Source organism: Lissotriton vulgaris, chromosome 1_1 (genome assembly GCF_964263255.1).
Source record: "Lissotriton vulgaris chromosome 1_1, aLisVul1.2, whole genome shotgun sequence".
Classification (NCBI taxonomy): domain Eukaryota; kingdom Metazoa; phylum Chordata; class Amphibia; order Caudata; family Salamandridae; genus Lissotriton; species Lissotriton vulgaris.
The window spans coordinates 2,040,086,194-2,040,109,773 of NC_141685.1; the positions used below are offsets into that span (position 1 = coordinate 2,040,086,194).

General features: G+C 47.5%; 1 long non-coding RNA gene across 1 annotated transcript in view; it reads left to right on the plus strand.

Annotated features, from left to right (window-relative positions):
- The window catches only part of LOC147751576 (uncharacterized), a 50,083-nt gene that overhangs the window by 19,405 nt on the left and 7,098 nt on the right, over nt 1-23,580 (plus strand). The window lies entirely within an intron of this gene.

The window sequence follows — 23,580 nt, forward strand, 5'->3', positions numbered from 1 at the left end:
CTCATCACAGGCTCCAAAAAACACAATTGCATCGTACCTGACATTTTGCAGCTCAACTGGTTGTCTATTGAAGCCAGGATCTATTTCAAAATAGCTTGCCTCACACATAAAGCCTTGCATTTCAACACTCCGGCCTGAAGGACTGGGCTATTCTAAGGCCCAGCGGTGCCAGGGAACAACACTTGAAACCTTCGTGGGTTACCTGTTCCGGCGTACAAATTACAGAGACACGGGACACTTCCTTCGGCGTCAAAGATCAGCGTTTATTTACTGCAGGGATACAGAAGTCGCAAGAAGTACACAGCGTGTAGGTTCTGAGAGACTGCTTCAAATTGCAACAGTGGGTCGCTCCTTTTGTACATATTTTAGTCATAGCCCAACATGACGAACAAAAGGTTACAACTCAGTTCCCACAGTAAACTTCAAAAGGGTTGCTTTCATGTATTCAGAAGCCCGGAACATAATCACAGTAACATCGCCGGTTCCCAACTGTAAAAGTACGTTATCCCACCATTAGGTACATTCTATTCTGGCTGTAAACGAGCTAAGAGAAGAGACAGAAACAGGTGCAAGGAAGACAGAAAACAGTCAACAGATTGAAAAAGAGTGTAGGGGTAATATCGGAAGCACGATTGTAGGATCAAAGGATTCGTGCCTAATGCATGCACGGCTGAAACAATAGACCGGCACGGCAAGATGAGCCTCGAGCGGAGCCATCTGCCATTGCTGTGTCATCCCCCTCGTCATAAAGACATCCTCAAAGGGACACGAGTCTTCCGCAAGAGCTTGGGAATCCCAGGGTCACGAAGCGGACAGTGTCCGTTCGCTGGCTACTTGAGGGCAAGAGACAAAATGGATGCCGTATCTAAAATGGAACCCGTGGGTTCAGATGAAGAAACCCACGAATAAAACGAACGGTTCAGGCCAGCATAGCGAAAACGCGTACACCCACTAAACTCGTCATTTGCGGTTCATAGATACCAAACTCGTCCATATTCGAACGAATAAAAAAACATCGTTATTATTGTCACGGAACCTCAGACGCTCCTTTTGCCCTCATGTAGGCAAGCACTAGTCGATATCAGAATCGATCTCGATATTCATCAGATCGTTCAGATGTTGCTGCAACATTATTCTATCTATCAATGCTTCCTCGGTAACAGATGGCCATCTTATACACGTTGTAGCACAGAGGCCACATAAGGCAGGACCACACTGTACACAGAGACAACACGTGAACAGAAATGCTACAACAACCCCAATGATCATCAGAATCTTCCAACCCCACGTCGACATTAGGCCCCAAAACCATCCGAGTAGTGTCCAATCACCTACGTCCACGTGTATGGACTCGGAGATTTTATGCAACTTCGAGTTAGCTTGATATACAGTTGGAGCGTTATTAGGGATGAAAATACAGCAACTCGAATGGATCACCTTGCACACACCACCTCTATCTGCAAGTACAACGTCTAAAACCATACGATTCTGCAACGTCATAAGCCTATCCGCCTGAAGCTCTGCTGTCAGATTTCCAAGAGCACTTGCAGTTATATTAGCAGTCGATTCGACCACACGAGTCAACTGTCTCAGGTTCCTACTATTGACCATAGGTCCCCAAAACGGCAGGAAACCCTTAAAGAAGTCTCCTGCTTCTTGACCGGCAGTGTCCTCTTTGCTAATAACGCCTCTCACAACTCTAGTCTTGTGATAGTCCGAGGCAACTGTAAAAGTCGGTGGCAACAGATTCGCAATGTAACAGGTGCCCGAGAAGTCATGGGGCAACCATGTATATGTGCGATCGTATGTACCCTTGGCAGTCAGGAAAACAGGGGAAGAGAGCATCGGTAAAACATACGTTTCGGTGCAAGCACTCTTCCCAAGCTGAGCTCGCGGATTTCGGCCAAGGCCTTGCAAGCAGAAATTACCGAGATGGGGTACGATCCAGATCGGAGACGAGCTTTTAAGCTGTCTATCACCCACTGACATGCTATACTAAGCCTCACTCAGATCCTTGTATGCTCGCACCTCTTCCTCTGGGATAAGCGATGCATTAAAAATATCTCTATCTAAATCAACAATCGCTCTTGCCAAAGGCTTGTGGTACGGGCCGGGACCTAGGTCTGCAGAGCGTGGCTCTCGATGGGGGTAGGAATCTAGTACACTACGGAACATGGTTTGGAATGCTCAAGCTGACCCCTGGGAGCTGTAAGGAAGAACCAAATACGGAATACCCCTATCCATGATATGTGGCATTAACCCACACACCCAACAGTTAGTAGTATTCATCACCAACTGATGCTGATGTAAGAGCTGGACAAAGGAGTTGTTCATGAATTCCGCTCGTCTAACCTGTTCATGTTGGGGCAGAGGATTAAAGGAATGTGGAGAAACAGTGGGAATAGATTTCGGTTCAGAAGAAGAAGTAGGGGAAGCAGAAGGCAATAACAACTGCATTCCAAAATACACTCCACCCACCAATAGCATGGAAACAGTCAAAAACATCAGGAATACTTGAAACAGAAAGCATTTTGTTCGTTCAACCCTATGCAATTTTGATCTTTGAGCTGACATCCTCTCTACTTCCGACAGCTTAGAGAACTCCATCCTCTAAAAACCGTCCGTAACGTTCTTGACGCACTTCGTTCTGAGTAGCGATTATCAATTCCCAGGAGTTCCCAGGAATCGACAAAAGTAACCGACCTAGTGTCAGGAACCTGCTAAATAGAAGGAAGTACCCGCACGGCCCTACGGTCAACCCGGATGACAGGTTTTCTTAAACTAACATTCAATTTTAATGCAAATCTCCTAGCTGTGGAAAAAGTAATACACATGGAAAAACTCTCAAGAATTAATAGATCATAATGTTCGTGACAACAATAAGGGGTAATGTGAATTCAAAAGGAAGAAAAAGGTTTGTTTTATTAGTCTTTGTCACGAGAACGAAGAAAATATCGACTTCTGCCAGGTCGAGTCTGTTCTTCAAACAATTGTTCAGATTGCGAAACAACGTTCAATCGATCAGGCAACAATTCAAGCCTCGAGTTCTCCAATGCTGATGATTCAACAGATGTATCTGGCTGCAATGAAGCGTCTCCTACAGGTTGAGCATCACTAAACGGCACAAAACTTGTTGGGGTCTCTGTCTCCGTTGCAGCAATCCCAGTTCCCAGTCCTCACTCAAGAATCCGCTGGCAAAGGGATCGGAACCTTTTTGGTGTGGTTTGCATGCACCCAATTTTTCCATGCCTTCCAACCGAACCGCAGTCCTTGTGGGCAGCAGTACTTGGAAAGGACTAACAAATCTGGGCTCAAAGTTACGTTTTCTGCCAAAGTTGCGGGTGACGACCCAGTCACCCGGTTGGAGCCGATGTCCAGGACCCTCTGTCTGTGCCGGTAGAGCTTCAAAAACCTGTTGATGAATTAACCTCAGTTTAGCAGTCAGATTATGAAGAGAATCAATTAACATTGGATACTCAAGACTATCAAAGGCCCTAGGCCTTGGGACTCCCCAAATGTTCGCAGGACGGCCAAACACAATCTCATATGGGCTAAGCCCTACTCGAGAGTGTACAGTCGCCCTGTTCGACAAGAGGGCCAGAGGCAAAGCATCAGGCCATAACAGACCAGTCGTAGCTTGAATCTTAGCAAGTTTTAGGTTCAGAGTGCCATTGTACCCTTCAACTAAACCTGCTGACTGGGGATGATTGGCGCTATGGAATTTTTGTCGAATTCCAAGGCCCTTACACACACTCTTCATCACACTCCCCACAAACTCACTTCCGTTGTCCGACCATACAATCCGTGGCATTCCATACCGAGGAAAGTATTCCTTCAGCAGGACTTTCGATGTGGACAGGGCAGTATTATCTTTCAGAGGATATGCCTCAATCCATCTGGAGTACGCGCAAACCACGACTAAAACATACTTCAGGTTATTGCATCTCTCCATATGGATGAAGTGCAGTTGGATAACCTCAAAGGGACATGTAGGAGGAGCAAAATGGCCAGGTGGAGTGGGGGTGCCCTTGCCAGGATTGTACATCATACATACCATACAATTCTTAACCACTCTCTCAGCACATTTAGCAATACCATCATTCTTCCATACAGGGGACAACAACTTACATATACCTTTCGCGCTAATATGTGACAAGCCGTGAGCCACAGTCACAACGGCTAGCACATATGCATCCGGTAACATCCACCTCTGACACTCCGACAAATCAATCCAACATAGTGAAGTAGTGTGGCTCACTGGTTAGAGGCGGCAGACCCGAGAGCAGAGGACGGCCCGGGACCAGGGTTCGATTCCCGGCGCGGCAGGTTTCTGGACCAGGGTCAGCGGACTCGATAATTCTCTCGCCTCGGTGCCCACTCTGATCAGCGATCACACTCGGCAACTCTGGGCATTAGCTTGCCTCATCTTCACTAACGGCCCGACCAGACCACTGGGGATGCCTTGTCTCACCCTGGAGATACCCATTAAGGGACCATCTCTCAGGGAAGCCAGGAAGGGTTTCGCAGCGGTCGAAGCGCCTTGGGACCCTACGGGTAAGTAGTGCGCTATATAAATGCCAATACATTTACATTTACATTTACATTTACATCCATGCGCATCTAGCTTTCCCGTGCTTTCTTTCCACTTAGTCTTTTCAGTTTCGGTGGCCTCATTCTGAATCGCTTTCACACTCTCAACAGTGTCCTCACACATACCAGTCTCCGCAGGCCACCTTACTGAACTCGTAACATACTTTCGGGTTGCAAGATTCTTAGCTGTTTCCTTAGCAATCTCATCCGCAAACGCGTTACCACGACCAACATCATCCGTAACCTTTCGGTGCGTGCTGCATTTAATAATTGCCACCTGCTTAGGCAATGTAAGTGCGTCCAAAAGATCGTTCACGAGCTGTCCGTGTTGGATCTTCGTGCCATGCGATGTCATAAATCCCCTTTCTCTCCACAGTCGACCAAAGCTATGTGCAACGCCAAAAGCATATTGGCTATCTGTAAACACATTCACTCGCTTTCCCTTAGACAAAACACACGCTCTCGTCAACGCAATCAGCTCTGCCGCTTGAGCCGAATTCTGACTCAATCTCGCAGTTTCCACAACCGTACTCAACGTCACTACAGCATACGCAGTCGTCACATCACCATTCGGCAACTTAAAGCATGAACCATCAACATACAAAGTACCATCGGGATCTGCCAATGGAGTGTTTTTTAGGTCAACACGACCCTTCGTTTCTTCCTCAGTTCGTAAATAGCAATCATGTGGTAGTACATCATCTGATTCCATATTAGTCGGCAACAATGTCGCCGGGTTCAGCACATTACAGCGCTTGATTTGTATATGACTTGCCAAAAGCATCAACTCATAACCAGACAACCTTGCGCTTGTCAAGTGCTGAGTTTTTGTTCGATTCAAAAGAGTGTCAACTGCATGCGGAACCATCACCGTAAGCATATTATCCATGACCAGGCCTGCAGATTGCCGGATGGACACCGCAGCTGCCGCTGTTGCCCTCAGACAACTCGGCAATGCTCTTGCTACTGGGTCCAAGGTCGAGGAAAAATATGCACATGGACGCTGCTTACCGCCAAATTGTTGCGTCAAAACACTCAACGCACAACCTTCTCTCTCGTGAACGTATAGTGTAAACGGCTTACTGTAATCAGGAGTACCTAACACAGGAGCCAAACACAACGCATCACGCAATTCAGAAAAACTTTTCTGACACTCTACAGTCCATAGCAAAGGAGTCGGAACATCCGTGCACGTGAGGCCGACCAATGGCTTCGCTAGCAATGAAAAATTTGGAATCCATTGCCTGCAGTATGACGTGATACCTAGAAAGGCACAAACATATCTCTGAGTTGTTGGCACAGTCATTCGAGCGATCGCTGCAATTCTTTCTGGGGTCAACCTTCTTCCCTCCTTTGACAATAAGTGACCTAAATAGGTTACTTCTTGACAACAATATTGTAACTTAGAAGGTGACACCTTGTGATGTACGTCACATAGATGCTGTAGCAGCGATACTGTAGCAGCCTTGCAAATCTCTTTAGCGTCAGCAGCCACTAACATATCATCTACGTACTGAATCAAGGCCGCACCAGCCGGTAATACAAACGCGTCAAGTTGACTCTTAAGAGCTTGGCTGTAGATCGATGGACTCTCACAGTAGCCCTGAGGAGCGCGTTTAAACCTAAAGCTGCGACCTCCTTATGAGAAGCTGAATAAATCTCTGCTTTCCTCAGCAATCGGAATGCTAAAGAAAGCATTCTTCAGATCGATCACTGAGAACCAAGAGGCAGAGGCTGGAATCAGAGTCAGTAAAGCCGTAATATCAGGCACCACAGGAAATTGTGGAACCACAATTTTGTTTACCTCTCGTAAATCAATGACAAAACGGTACACAGGAGGCTTGGATGGATCAGTTCGCTTCAAAATAGGTAGCACAGGACTATTACACACATTTCCCCGAGTTTCCTCAATGACATCCTTCTTGATCAAGTCATATATGATCGCTAATAGCGCCCGTTCGCCGTCGAGAGAAATACGATACTGGGGAATACGTGGTAATCGCACATTCGATTTCAATTGGACAACATAAGGTGATATGTCCAGCAGGCCCACGTCATTGGGACCTGTTGCCCACAAAGACTCAGGAAGAGAACTCAATTCCGGTGGGAGCTTATCAGTTGACAAGTACATAGGAGAGATCACTCTCTGACCCAATGTAAGCTCCACTCCCTCAGGAGAACAGTACAGAGTCGCATATAACCATTTTAACAAATCCAGGCCCAAAAGATTCTCACCACAACCAGTAGTTAAAATCAAAGGAGCTTCTAGCTCACGAGGCCCAATTGTAAGGGGCAAAGGGCTAGAAACCGGATTGCTAACGGGGGCGCCAGAGAATCCAACGGAAACATTCGTTAAGCCAGACAAAGGTGCGCCAGGGAGTTTTGAATGCATGATGGAACTTTTGGCTGCACCAGTGTCCAACAGAAAAGGCTCAACTACGCCCGATGTGGCAACTGCGACGTAAGGCCCTCTCTGATCAACCGGAACTGATACTACTCCCTCTCTTTGTCTGTGGCTGTCCTAGTAATTACCGTCAGCATCAATGTCATGCTCGACGTAACAGTCGTCCACATGATACTGTGTAGATCTACCAGATGATGAATTGCGCTGATCAAAGCAATTATTTGAATCTGATGAAGTGGTAGAACACTCATTCTGATTTTGAGTGGCACCGCGACCTCTACCACGTGATGCCTGTTGAGGACCACTACGACCTCCTCGAGCCGAAACACCATTATTTCGATCGCGTAAAACAGGACAATTAAACTTCAGATGGCCCTCAACCCTACAATACGCGCATTGATTATACCCAAGCATAGATCTTGGTGTAGAGGAGTCAGTACGCGACTGCGTCCCAGAAGACTGTGATTGCGATCGATTTTGCTGTTGCGAATCATTTTGGTTCGAGCGCGGAGGATACGCTTGCTGCAACAAAACCTTAGTTTTAAGCTCCTTCGTTTTCTTATCTACACGATCACTTTCCTCCTTTTCCCTATTTTCATAATATTGAGCCGTAGCTAATATTTGAGCAGTAGTAGAAACAGCCCACGAACTTTCGGAATTTTTCAATTTGTTGCTTAATTCAGGCAACAAATTTGACACGAATTTGTCAATAAACAGTCGCTGACCTCCCTCAGTGCTCATATCCTGACCACTATGATCGATGAATGCCTCCTCAAATCTGGTAAAGAAATCAGAGACACTCTCGTCTTTCTTTTGCTTGCACGCAGACAATTTATCCCAATTAACTCTCATTGCTGGCATAAGTGTCTTCATAAGTGTAATTATTCTTTGAGGCAGATCAGTAATGAGCTGTTCAGGCTTAGCCCCACCAACTTGTCGTCCGTCAGCCGCCGCAAGAGCAGCCCAATCACCGCCTAACTCAGCTACGTGATTCTCTTGACGGATTTTAGCCCAAATCGGTTGAGGTACTACGTTACCGAACAACATGTCAATGTCGGCAAGGTTCATAATAGTAGCATCCACAAGTTGGGACAACTCCTTATAATAACCTGCCGGATTTTTGCGGGGGTCAGGCAAAGTTTGCTTCACCTGCAAAACTTCCGACCGCTTCCATGGGAGGTGTATCCAAACTCTCTGGAAGTGTGGTAAAATTGGAGGGTTAGCACCAGGATTACCTGGCATCCAAACTGGAGGAACTTCCCGCATAGGATACTGACCAGGTTGTGCCATCCACTCCTCAGTTTCGTCCTTAAACAATGCTCGAGGTTGTACTATAGATCGAAAAGATAGGAGGCGTTCTAAAGCACGACGAACATTAGTACCCACAATCATACCGTTCGAAAACTGATTCTGAAGTCCAGTCATTTCGGATGGTACATTGTCTACCTCATCATTATCCCACTCTTCTCTTAGGGACTTACACATTTCCTCAAACACAAATCTCTGAGTGGGCTCATTAAATTGAGAGAACGTCTCACAAACCATGCGCGGGGTGTATTTAACAGGATACCTAATCCATTTACGCGACATTTTCACTAACGTATCACTCTCACTACCACCAGGAATTTGGCTTCGTCTCTGGGAGACATCGGAAACATCGGACCCAAGAATTGGTCCAAATGGAGAGTAAAGATTAGCCACCGCATTAGGTATGCGACTACGGACAGAAGGGGAAGAGGAGAGAAGTACAGGAGCAACAACATGAGGGCTAAACGTAGGAGCAGAAGGAGTAGCCGAAAGAGCAGAAGTAGCGGGAACAGCAGACTGAGAAGGTATAGGCAGTGGAGCAGTAGGAAGAAGGGCAGGTAAGGGAACAGGGACAACTTGAGGAATGAAAGGATTCGGAAGGACAGAACCAACGGCAGGCTGACCAGCAGCTGCCGGAACAACAGGTTGAGGAACAGGAGGAATCACAGGAGCTGTAGTATTCTGTGCATATGGAGGTGGCGATATCAGTAGATAGGACAGCAAAGGGTCCTCTACCGCTTCTTCTCACTTTTTATCAGAACTTGACGGTAAAAAAGGATAACACTTATCCACCGCCATATGTTGCAGTCTAGCAAAAACTTCTTTTTCCTTCTCTTCTTTATCTCGCTGAAACTGCTCTGCATTTCTCATTACCGTAACAATACCTTCCCTCTTATTTTTCTTAATCTGTTTGATTTCTTTCTGCTTGGCCTCTTTGCGCCATAACCGAAAGGAATCAAGCATGGCCGGCCTAGATTTCTTTTTAAACAATTTTGCTTCGAGATTATCCAAAATTGCAGTTTCGAAACTACCATGAGGTGGCCAACTAAGGACACCATCATCTTTAGTGTAGCGGATCTAATAATCATTATATACGATAGGACCCACACCATGGCGACTGTAGAGCTCATAAATTGGAGTTCCGACTGGAGGTATCGGACATGAGTCCTCCAATCGTGAATCAGCACCACAACATTTAAAGCAACTAAACAAAGTACTACGGCCAGGCATTGCGCACACTAACCGAGTTTACAAACTTCAAGGGTTATCGAATTACGATGTCCTCGCAAAAATGCAAGACCCTCGGTTTTTGGCAATTGCAATCGTCAAATAAAACCCAACAACTAAGAAACAACAACTAAGAATCACAAATGCAATGGAACCATGCATACGACCAAGTTTCAACAACAAAGCAAAGGTCCCAAAAAGGAACCAACAACTAAGGACTGGGAGCGACCCACAAATACTTAACTGAAAGAACAATGGCGTCACCAGGAAGGCCCGTCTATCGTCTCGCTGTACAAAGGACTACGCCAGGTGCCAAAACAGGTCGACAGTCAGGGCATCAGACTGTTGCAGCCGTCAGGAGGCGGGAATCTTCACGGGAAAAGTCTTCGGGCCACTTATTTCGACAACAGGATCGATGAAGCGGGGTGCACCTTCCCTCAGAGATTTCACACGAAGTTCCTCACGATCGTCGGGCTTTGGACCGGTACCGTTGATGTCGCCCTACGTTGGGCGCCAACTGAAGGACTGGGCTATTCTAAGGCCCAGCGGTGCCAGGGAACAACACCTGAAACCTTCGTGGGTTACCTGTTCCGGCGTACAAATTACAGAGACACGGGACACTTCCTTCGACGTCAAAGATCAGCGTTTATTTACTGCAGGGATACAGAAGTCGCAAGAAGTACACAGCGTGTAGGTTCTGAGAGACTGCTTCAAATTGCAACAGTGGGTCGCTCCTTTTATACATATTTTAGTCATAGCACAACATGACGAACAAAAGGTTACAACTCAGTTCCCACAGTAAACTTCAAAAGGGTCGCTTTCATGTATTCAGAAGCCCGGAACATAATCACAGTAACATCGCCGGGTCCCAACTGTAAAAGTACGTTATCCTACCATTAGGTACATTCCATTCTGGCTGTAAACGAGCTAAGAGAAGAGACAGAAACAGGTGCAAGGAAGACAGAAAACAGTCAACAGATTGAAAAAGAGTATAGGGGGTAATATCGGAAGCACGATTGTAGGATCAAAGGATTCGTGCCTAATGCATGCACGGCTGAAACAATAGACCGGCACGGCAAGATGAGCCTCGAGCGGAGCCATCTGCCTTTGCTGTGTCATCCCCCTCGTCATAAAGACATCCTCAAAGGGACACGAGTCTTCCGCAAGAGCTTGGGAATCCTATGGTCACGAAGCGGACAGTGTCCGTTCGCTGGCTACTTGAGGGCAAGAGACAAAATGGATGCCGTATCTAAAATGGAACCCGTGGGTTCAGATGAACAAACCCACAAATAAAATGAACGGTTCAGGCCAGCATAGCGAAAACGCGTACACCCACTAAACTCGTCATTTGCGGTTCATAGATACCAAACTCGTCCATATTCGAATGAATAAAAAAACATCGTTATGATTGTCACAGAACCTCAGGCCTATCTGGCGAACAAGCTTGTTCTTTTTGGATCTGGTCGGAACTTAAGAAGTACGTCCACATTACTCTTGAAACCTCCTAAATTCAAAAAGAAAAGTATGTAAAAATGTGCTTTCTCCGTCCTTGCACCTAGAATTTGGAACGCTCATCCTAAGGAGATGAGAACCAATCCCTCCAGTGCCTATTTCAAGAAACAGGCCAAATGGCTTTTCCTGATTGGACATTAACTGCATCTTAATGTACTCTTTCTCTAGTCCCCTTGTTGACAGATTTGACATTTTTCCCAACGTATCTCTCACTACGTATTTTTGATTGGTTGTTAAACTGTTATTTTACTCTAGGGCCCTTTCGGAACTAAAATTGAAGAATACTTCGTGGACCAATTACAGATTTGTCATTTACTCTACTATGCTGTGACGAGCCACTATTTGTTTGTTTCACTGAATGTTACAGGAAATATTTTGCACTATATGAGACACTGAACTAGAAGGGCCTTCTATCCGGTATCTGACAGTTTACTCCTTGTTGTTTTACAATATTGACCTCAACTGTTCTGAGTTAATGCATGCTTCAGCCTCTGTGTACAGCACTCTGAAACCTGCATGGGTCATGTTTGAGCTTTATAAAACTTTTCAAATAAATAAATACCCAGGGCATGTAATTTAAATGCTACTAGTGGGCCAGCAAAGTGATACCGAAGGGGATGATGGACGGAGCGTTTGAGCAAATCAAACACTCACCCCCAGTCAACTGATCTGGGTTTAATCCATCATCATTCTTTAACTCGCTCCACCATCCCAGTTCAGACATGGCCATATGCAAATCAGTCTGACCTGACCTGTGAGGGACATTAAAAACCACTTTTAAACAGATATTTGGGGTTCAATGGGCAGGGTTGTAGGGTGGTGGTATGCCATTGCTACCAACCTCTTCTGGACTACAGTTGGGTTAGGGGAACATATTTAGAATATGTGTGTTCCGCATATGTCTGGGATGCCCAGATCCATGCCAGGCATTTAGGATAACCACTTACTATCTAAATCAGTTCCATTTAGGGTCATTGTGAATGTGTATATTTGATGTTGTTATTCTGAAACCCTGGCATTGCTCTGGCCCATGTGCACTAATGTCTCACACACCTAATTTAAAAGAATGGGCTGTGTTATTTCCCTGATATTTGGTTTATATTGTTCTTTATTTATATTGTACATCCTAGTGACAGTGGGGGAAGTTTAATTGCGATATTTGAGATGAATATTCATGGCAAACTGAGGTTGTTAGAACAGAAGAAAAGTTTACCTTAATGTACTATTCAATTTCGTGTTTGGATATGCCCCATCACCTATAAAACGATGCCACTATAACCAAGGTGAAAGACTGGGCTGTTGTTGGCTGATAACTGAAACATAGAGGAGCAGAAATAGGCATTCCTGCCATTGCTGATGAAGACCGAGGTCTTCTCACGCACCTGGCCCTGAGCACTAACACCTTTGCTTGGTACTTGCCGGTCAGAATATGTCACATTGGGAGCAGAAGAAAACTTTCTGGTAAATAACCAGCTACCTTCCCTATCTGAGACTGATGCAGGCTTCCTAGAAAGTGAAATTCCTGTGGAGAAACTTGAGAGGGTGCTCATTAAACTTCTGTACAGCAAAGCCCCGGAAACGAAGTAGCTTTCCAGCGAATTATAAAAGATCGGTAAAATCCATATTACGCCTCTTTTACGTACTGGTATAGGTCATTCCTTTATTGATAAGGTTAAACAGCCCACATTGCGTGCATGGGATTTATAACGGTCACCTTCTCTGTATTTAGAGGTATGCAGAACTCTCAGCCCTTTCCTGTTCCTGTTGGCAATGGAGCTATTGGGCTACAGCAGTAGGCAGGAAGTTAACATAAAAGGGATAGATATTATTTCAGGAAGCTCTAAACTCATGTTTTAGACAGATGATATCCGGCTCACCCTAGGAAACCAAAGAAAATCAATTTCTGCTTTTATCTCACTGATTGAAAAGTTCTTGCTCTACTTGAGTTACAAAATTGACTAGGGCAAATGCAAAGATCATCCTTTTTCTGGAGGGACCACAAGGGTAGTGGTGACTGGCCTTGGTTTCATTTGAGTTTCATGACATTTGAAACAGCTGTGTATGCAAGTCAATAGGGGGCTATTGGACAGACTTAACATTTCAAACTACTTATGGCGAATATAGACAATGATGTTTTCATATGGTTCTCAATGCAGCTCTTTCTGTGAAGATGGGTACATGTGGCTATAATGATAGTAGGTCCATTAAATAAATACTTATTTGGCATATTGTCCATCCCAGTTCCTGCTTCCCTAGTCAATCAAATGGGCAAGAGTATAAAGATTTTATATGGGCAGACAGGACACCTAGGGGTCTATTAGGATGGTGGTCGGAAAACCACCCCGAGTGCCATGGTAGCAGAAATCAACCGTTCGCCAGTTCTGCGGCAAAACTGGTGGTCCAATTAAGATCAACCGCCCAAATAATCTGACTACAGTGGAATGAGGGCACCATGCAGAGAAGGCAAAATTCCGTCCGTGCCGGTCAGATTCGTGGTGAAAACACACCAACCCGCCGCCAGGACTGCGGAGAGACAGCATTGGAAATTATGATATACCTGATGTGAATGTGAAACGTTACGCTGTATCCGACCGTTGCGGTTGCAAATAGTGATGAATGGGAGAGCCGACGGAAGGTCTGTAGCACAGACATCGCTGCGGACCCTCCGTGAAAAAAATGGTGGTCGACAAAAAATTTACTAGAAGGCCTACCAAAACACCTAATACATCCCAAAGACACACCGCGATCGCAAATTCAACAAGTATCATTCCAGGACAACCCACACAACACACCTGACAGCAATACCTCATCTTGACACACCCACATAGCTGAGCATAAAACCAGTCCCTTCCCTGACCAGAATCCTTTCCTATACTTTACAACTGAAGTGATCAACACCACAGGACAAAGGAGAGGCAAACCTGACAACAGGACACCAGCACAACAACACACACACACACCACCTACACCACCACCACCCCCCTCACAACTGCACCCCAAAACATTAGCACAGCACACACAATGGCACCACAGAAAATGCCCAAATTCTCAGAGAGTGAGTTGTCAGTCATGGTAGATGAGATTATCAGAGTAGAACCACAAGTGTTTGGTAGTCAGGTCCAACAGACACCATTAGCCAACAGAGTACAAATGTGGGCAAGGATATTCGACAAGGTGAATGCAGTAGGGACCACCCCACATTCCAGAAAAGAAATCATGAAGCGGTAGCATGGCTTGAAGAGCGTTGTCAAAGAAAAGAGGAACAAGAACTTTGAGCTGTCTCAGAGGACTGGCGATGACCCACCCATCCCACCAAAAATATTTACCGCATGGTAGGAGAAGGGGCTTGCCATACTGCATCCAGAGAGTCTCACATGAATACCCAGGGGGAGTGCAGGCTGGTAAGAACAAACAACTGTAAACCATAACACTGCCATGTACTGTCTTGCACAACTACAAAGGCCCAAGTACATCCATATGCACCACAATATCCAAAACCGGTCTCAGAGATGGAACCTCTACTCCATCTAAATCACCCCAACGGTAGCCTGTGACATTCCCAGGGTTGCATGTGTACAGGCACGCTGCACTACAACTCCCCCCATGCCCCCTGATCCACCCCTGAGCATGTGTCCACCATTGCGGTGTTTACCCTCACCTAACACGTAGGTAGCCATCTTGCCACGGAAGGCTGTTTGGTGGTGGGAGGCCTGCACTAATATTCCCAACATGCCTCCTGTCCCACCTCTGAGCAGGATGGAGCACTCCCTCCCACCCAGAAGCATGTGCCAGCCATTGCACTGTTCCCCCTCACCTAACAGGTAGGTAGCCAGCTTGCCATGGAGGGCTGTTTGGTGGTGGGAGGCCTGCCCCACTATTTTCACTATGCCTCCATCCCACCTCTGAGCAGGAAGGAGCACTGCCTCCTACCCAAAAGCATGTGTCAGCCATTGCAGTGTTCACCTTCATCTAACAGGTGGGTAGCCATATTCCCAGGGAAGGTAGTTTAGGGGTGAGAGGCCTGCACTACAACTCCCACATGCCGCCTGTCCCACCCCTCAGCAGGACGGACACTCCCTCCTGGATGCATGTGGCAGCCATTGCATTGGGCACTTCAAAATACCAGGTAGGTAGCCACCTCCTGCTCTCTTGTACCACCCCTGAGCAGGATGGAGCCTCCCACCACACACACACAGAGATGTGTCATAATTTAAACCTATATTTGATGACAGAATAGGTAAGTAGACAGTGCAAGCGCCCTGCCATTCATATAAAAAAACATGCTGCCATATGCCAAAACCAGCCCTCTCATCCCACAAAAATTCACACATATCCAATTCCCACTTACAGTGTGCAGACAGCTAAGCAAATGTAACTGTTACATCATCCACAGTGTGAATCACCAATTCACACGTAGAAGAAAGTATGTGCACAATCATGCAGACCACTGAATACCTTGCGTAAGTGCCATGTGGGCAGAGCATCAATGGCCATGTGAAAAGCAAAGCAAGGATGGTTTGTAGTACAAATTGAGATTTGTACATGACATGACAAACGCATGCATGAAACAACAATGACTAGTGAATGCTCTGATGAAATATCTGCCAGGCGGGCACGAGTGTGCAGACCAACAATGTGATAACTAGTAAACTGTGCGGTATATAACCTGTGAATAAGATGTCTATAACACCAAGCATGAGGGGTGCACTTCAATTAGTATTTCCCCTCTGTCCCAAAGGTGACCAAGAACTGACTGCAGAGGACAACAACAGCAACCTGCAGAGCCAATCCCACCTCCCCCCCCGGAACATGGACTCTCGGATGAGGACTCCCTGGAACTTTCGGTCTCAGAGCGCGCATCTAGTGTGCCAGGGTACAGCAGGTCCCAGGAACGAACCCATTGTCCCCCAACATCTGCAGCAACAGCAACATTTACGCAGACCCCTGCTGTAACAGCCTGTGCGGCCTCCACCACCACCAGTGCTGCCTGCAACACTCTACCCACACACCAACAACTGAGGATGGCAGGGAGAGGATGCGAGTGCCAACAGTGGTGAGGCAACAGGTCAGCAGGACAGGTGGAAGGGCAATGGTCAGTCACAGACAACCAGGCACTGGGACCAAAGCCCTGGACAACATCAAGCCTATAAACATGCACAGGGATGAACGGACCAGGCCGAGGAAGATTCACACGAGCTCCTTCTTCTGGTGAGGTCCATGGATACCCACATGGGCCAAATCGTGGAACTCTTGGGCCACCTAGTGGCATTACTCAGGGACAGTTGTGCATCATAAACAACACCTCCACCTCCCTCTGGTGGCCTGCAGGATGACAAGTCACCATCCTCCCCTGCGGCCACAGAGAGGGGGGCGACTTCAGACCCCACTGGCCCCACAGCAGAGGCCCCCCTGCCAAACCATCAAGGGGCCGTCCGAAGAAAAACCAGGAAGGATCCTGCAGCGAAGCACCTGCCAAATGACGGTCACAGAGCCAGCCATGGTGGCAACCCTCGTCTCTACTGCATTGACTTTTTGGGCTGTCCTTCCTCACACTGCCTTGTCAATGCCATACGTCTGTTGGACTGGGTCACCACATCAATGTGGTGACTACTCGATTGTCTCATGTACCATCACTGACAACTCACTGCCTCACCAATCACCTCATTGTAAATATACACCCCCCTGTCACATGTCCCCATAGTAAATTAACACTCCTTATATACACATGTCGTTGTGTCTGCTCCACGTTTATTCCAGAAAGTGCAGTCTTCACCATGCTTACAATGTACCTTGAGTATGGAATGTATGTAGGCGAGGAGAGGCTGAAGGGATCTAGGAAAACACAACAGAACATTGTTCACTAGTCAGATATTGGCATCACAGCCACCACACAAAATTGGTCATCAAGGTACTCCAATATGCACACATTACAATGAGCTGCAGTACCAACATATACATCAGTGGAGAAGTGTGGCTCACTGGTTAGAGGAGGCAGACCTGGAAGCAGAGGTCAGCCTGGGACCAGGGTTCAATTCTCGGCTCGGCGGGGTCTTGAGTCCTAAAATGTCCATGGACTCGACAATTCTCGCTCCGGTGCCTACTCGATTCATGGGTTCACACTCTGCGACTCTGGGCAATAGCTTGCTCAATCTCCACAACGGCCCCTCGTGGTGGAATGCCTGGCTTTCACCTTGCGGATACCCTGCCGGGGTTATCTCACAGGGGAATACCAGGACGGGTTCCCTAAGCAAGCGCTTAGAAACCAGTGGTGATTTGCGCTATATAAATTCCTGTACATTTACAGAAGATTTGTCAAACTCCCCTGTCCCACAAACATTGGCAGGCACCACTGAGTCAACAACAGGCTTCAGTCACAAAGCTCACTTATACCTTGCCAACAACAACATCAGCAGACAATGGCTCTGTTGTACATTGTCACTCACCTTCAGGTGAAGTAGCGGTTGATGAGCTGTTGACGCAGGTCGACACCTTCCTCCTCTCCACTATACTCATCACTAGACATGGGTTGGTTTTCAGGTGGGGGCCTTGGCTGATCATCAGCATCCAGGAGCAGGGGGATCTCCTTGCACAAGGATAGGTTACGGAGCATGCAGCATGCAACTACAATCTCACACACCTTCTTGGGCGAGTACATCAGGGCACCTCTGGTCTTGTCCAGGCAACAAAAACGTGACTTCAGGAGACAGAAAGTACGCTCAACCACACAATATGTCTTCCCATGGGCATGATTGTAGCGGACTTCACCCTTCTTCGGACGGCCCCTTGATGGTTTGGCGTCCTGGGATTCCGCAGTGGGCACTGCAACCAAGACGGTTGGGATATGCTGAATCACCTAGGTGTGAGACACACATAGCAACTTTGTAATGTAACTATGGCAGAGGACAGCATGTCACACACACAGCACGCCAGTGGACTCTCAGGACTCAACCACAATCCATGCATGCTCCGGAAGCAGATTATGCATCAGTCAGGGCACAATGCTGTTACGCATGATGTACGAGTCATTGGCCGAGCCTGGGAATTTGGCAGAGACGTGTGAGATGATCATATCCGCCTGGCACACCACTTGCACATTGATGGAATGGAAATGCTTCCTATTCCTATAGATGTGCTCACGTGCCTCTGGTAGTACCAACCCAACATGTGGGCAGTCAATGGTACCAACAACATTGGAGATGTGGCCAAGTGCATAGAAATCTCCCTTCACAGCTGCCAATTCATGTCCCCTCGGGGAATGGATATATCTGTCCTTGTAGATCATCATAGTGGACAGGACATCACATAGCACGATGCTGAACATAGGTTGCGACATCCCACCTGTGCTGAGCACCATGTACTGGAAAGATCAGAAGCAAAAAAATGCAGGGCCGCCATCAGCTTAGACATTGATGTAAAAGCACCTGAATATGTCCTGCGAGGCTGCAGGTGGGGCTCCAATATAGCACATAGGTCTTGGATGGTATCTCGATCCTGACCGAATTTCCGTATGACCTCCTCATCCTCCAAGTCTGCCAGCACTGTGAAGGGACGATGCACATTTGGTCTCCTCATAGGTGGGATGAAAGCGGAAACATGTCAAAGCAATCCACCGGGAGATGCGTCCAACAACGTACGTTTTTACAGACACAACGCTAACAATGACTAGCATCACAGTTCAGTTTATGGCACAACTTATATGTAGGGACACCCTTAGCTACAACATCCATGCACCTGTGCACTTTTCACACAGCTAGCACCTCACACACTGTATCCAAATATGTGAATGCACAAAGGTATATGGCCACATGTTGCATGGACAGCCTTGAGAGTAGTGTCAACAGCATATGTTGGAAACTGCCACACTACTGTCTCCTACCTAACTACTGTACCTGCCACACCCTCTTGAGTAAGTCACACAGGACACACATCAACCACACAATGACCCAAAACTATGTGTAGATTGACAAACATGTGCATGATCTAAGAAAAGTAGACCGTCATATCTGCACATTGTTAAGTCAGACAATCATCACTGTGAGTTGCTCAGCACTCTCAAACATTGACATGTGTATCCAATGGGGAGTCCATCACTACACTGTTCTGTGTACATGCACAGCAAAATCACAGGTGACATGTGAGGGAGTAAATACAAATGTTACTAATCATATTCAACAATATGGCATGAGAAGTTAGCAGTGGGGTTAAGGTTACGTTGGCAGTGAGTGCACAATCTTGTGCCATGATTAATTTGTCCAATGTGCACTGTTGAAATTTGGCCAATGGCCATACACACTGCATGACGTGTCCATAGGTGCTGTCAAGGTGATCTGTCACCCAAATCACGGTCACTGGCTCAAATGCATGGCAGCCATTCCATGGTAGCAAACGACTGGCCACTGCGGTGTGTCCCAGCCAATGCCCAATACACAATCGCGGTAGTGATAGGCATATACACTTGGTCAAATGGCAGTTGGCATGCACTGCCACCCAAATCCTGGTCATCAATAGCAATGTATGGCACACAAATCACAGTAGCAACAGCCTGGCCACTGCGGTGTGTCCCAACCAAAGCCCAATACACAATTGCGGTAGTGATAATGAAGTGAGTATGGTCAAATGGCAGTTGGCATGCACTGCCACTCAAATTCTGTCATCCATACCAATGTATGGCACACAAATCGTGGTAGCGACCGTCTGGCCACTGTGGTATGTCCCAGCCAATGTTTAATACACAATAGTGGAATTGATAGTGTTGTGAGTATGGTCAAATGGCGGTTAGCATGCACCGCCACCCAAATCCGGGTCATCCATAGAAATGTATGGCACATAAATTGCGGCCGCCTGGCCACTGCGGTGTGTCACAGTTATGGCCCATGCTCTTACAGCCAATGGGAACCGCAATCGCGGTAGACTATTGCAATTTTGAAAATCGTGGTAGGCGTGCTCCGCCACAGCGCAGCCGGTCATTGGATGCAATTGAAAAATGCACGACCACGGTAGTGACGCCTGGCCCCTACGGTGTGTCACCACCATGGACCATGCCCTTACAGCCAATGGAAACCTCAATCGCAGTAGACAATTGCAATTTTTAAAATTGCTGTAGGCGTGCTCTGCCACCGCGGAGCAGGTCATTGGATGCATTTGAAAAAGGCTGACCTGGAACACAAATTTCAGCAGCTTAGAACCACTGACACTGCCCTAGGGGGCTATATATGTGTGCGAGAGAGCCTCACATTTCCACAGCTTCCAGAGCCTGCCGCCTGCCACCCCTCACCACCACCTGCTGCTGCTCCTGTCTCCAGAGCCTGCTGCCTGCCACTCCTCACCACCAACTGCATCTGCTCCTGTTTCCAGAGACTGCTAAATGCCACCCCTCACCACCAACTGTTGCTGCTGCTCTTTTGTCTCCAGAGCCTGCTGCCTGCCTGCCACTCCTCACCACCACCTGCTGCTGCTCCTGTCTCCAGAGCCTGCTGCCTGCCACCCCTCGCCACCAACTGCAGGTGCTGCTGCTCCTATCTCCTGGACACAGAGATGGAAAGGAATGAGAAGATCCGGGCCAGTCCCTTCACCATTGAGGAGCTGGAGGTCCTGGTGGACGAGGTGCTCACAAGGTATCCGAGGCTATATGGTGCTCCAAATGTCGTGGTAAGTGTTTCAGAGTGGAAGTGAGAGTGTAGGGGGGCACACATGACGTTCATCTGCTGCAGTATGTGCCTGAGGTTGTGGGGTTGTGTCATGCACTGCCTAGCATGCTTTCCCCAGGGGAAAGAGATGTGCAGCCTACTTCACACATTTCCCTGCCTGCACATCGAGATTGGAGGGAAATGTATCGTCTTGTCAGCCATACAGTGATGCAGCAAGTTGGTAATGCTGGAGTCAGGACAGTAATTGCTTGTGTGTATGGATGTGAGGGTCCCTGATGTAATTCAGAGGCTCATCTGTGGCCTTAGCAAGGGTTTACATCCAGAGGGTAGTGGTGGAATTGTGTCTGACTTTGCACGAGCCATGGCTTAGCAGTATGCTCAGGACTTTAATACCAGATGGTGACACTCCTGGGGTTCATTCACCTATGATGTAGCAGATTGTCGTACTTTTGTGCACAGCCCCTTCCATTTCCACCAGCATGTGTCCTGACTGGCATGTGTAGGCAATGTTTTGGCTCTCATATTGTCCCTTCATGCAACATTTCTTTTGGCCCACGTTGGCCTACACAGTCACTGCCCAATCAGACTAGGACACATCATTGAATGTACAGAGTGTACCATGTGGGTGGTTTGCTGGACTCTTCATCAAAGAGCTGTCTCAGCCCTGTAGAGTGCACACAACAGGACTTGTGAGTAGGGTGTGGGATCCCAAGATCATGTCCCTCGATGTGACCTCCATGACACAGTGAGAGATTCACAGATATAGGATATTGTTGGCTGCACAGTGTTGGACACAGTGACTCAGCCCCTAAAAAAATATTGAAATGTGTTCTATCTCTTACTCAACCTCAGACTGGATAGTAGATTTGGCAGCCTACACATGACTTTCTGAGCTGGCATACTGCATGTGTCAGAGATGACCAGGTACTGTGTCCACACTCATGCCAGCATGCATTTTCGTATGACTCTCCCATGCAAATGTGCCATATGAGATGCAGTATGGTTTCAGCTTGGCATATCTGTGAAGTTGGGCTGACTTAGTATCATGCACCATGCACCTGTACTGAGAAATAGGGGTACAAAACACTGTCACTGATTTTCCCCCTCCTGTCTCCCATGCCTGCAGCTCATGGGCCGTGTGGAGGGCCATTGCACACAAGGTGAGGGCTCTGGGTGTCTCCAACCGATGACGTACCCACTGTCACAAGAGGTGGGAGGACATCTGCCGGTTAAGCAAGAACGTGGCCGAGATGACACTGGGGCTGCTCCCATGGACTGGCAGGTTGGTGCCCTGGAGCATGACACCACTAATGGCCTGCATCTTAGCTGTGAAACAGTCTGAGCTGGATGCACGTCTGAGGGAGCATCAGCAGCAAGATGGGGGTGAGTATTCTGGGAGGGGTGACTTTGGTTGTGAGTAGCTGCATGTGGTCCAAGCCTGGGCCAGCGCTGCTCTCTGTGATGTTAGTAGTATGCTGCAGTGGCTTGTAAGTGGCCTCTGTGTTGCCTCATATCATTGGAGTAATGTCCCTTGACATTGCATTCTTACTCCTGGACTTCTGGCATCGTCTGCAGTGGGTTAGTCAGGGACATCCCATCTGACGAGTATGTGCGGGACACCATCTAATCCTGCCCAATTCCATCCTTCTACACACCTTCCAGTCAGCGCCAGGATGCTTCTTCCGGAGCGACAGTCGCGCTTTATAAATGCCAATTCCAATTCCAATTCCAAGGGAACAGCAGTGTGCATCATCTGAGTATGCGTTCCTCAATGTGTGCATTGCCTTACATCAGATTTGTGAGGACTAGACGTCTGACACCAATGTGCAACTGTAGTTGTGCCCCAAAGAACAACCTGGTGGATGACATGAGCTCATGGCAATTGTTGACTGTTATGCTTGAGTCTGTGTCTGTGTTGTCCACTTCTGCTCCCTCCAGATTTGAGAGTGGCAGCATGTTTGGAGGTGAATTTTTGCCTCCCTTAGGGCCCTGGGTGTGCTCAGAGGGATATGTGTGTCTGGTTAAATGGAGCCAACGGCAGGCTATTTGGCAGTGTGGTCATCACATGGCTCACATTTGCCACGTTTGAATGATCAAACAAAACAGGTGATGGATCGAATGTGGATCAATGTCACACATTCAACCCAGTCCAAAGATCTGGGCCCAAATCCATCATTCTTTTGCACTCCACACCACCCTGGGTTAGACAATGGCGATATGCAAATCAGCTCTGACCCTGTGCCCCATGGGAACAGTCCAGTCCGAACTACAAAAGCCATATCCTTCCCAGAACGGAATCAAGCATCCGAGGACCGGACCGGTTTCGAGGTAACACCTCTCATCAGCCCGTCTAGCTTGACTCCAGTGGTGTGGAGTGCCTGGGACCCACGTCTGAGCATCCCCAGCGCACTTATGGCGGTATTTGCAAACAAAACAGGTGATGGACCGAATGTGGATCAATGTCACACATTCAACCCAGTCCAAAGATCTGGGCCCAAATCCATCGTTTTTTTGCACTCCACACCACCGTGGGTTAGACAATGGTGATATGCAAATCAGCTCTGACCCTGTGCCCCATGGGAACAGTCCAGTCCGAACTACAAAAGCCATGTCCTTCCCAGAACGGAATCAAGCATCCGAGGACCGGACCGGTTTCGAGGTAACACCTCTCATCAGCCCGGCTAGCTTGACTCCAGTGGTGTGGAGTGCCTGGGACCCACGTCTGAGCATCCCCAGCGCACTTATGGCGGTATTTGCAAACAAAACAGGTTGTGGACCGAATGTGGATCAATGTCACACATTCAACCCAGTCCAAAGATCTGGGCCCAAATCCATCGTTTTGTTTGCACGTTTGAATGATGACACGCAAAATTGAATTTTTTAGTGACTTTG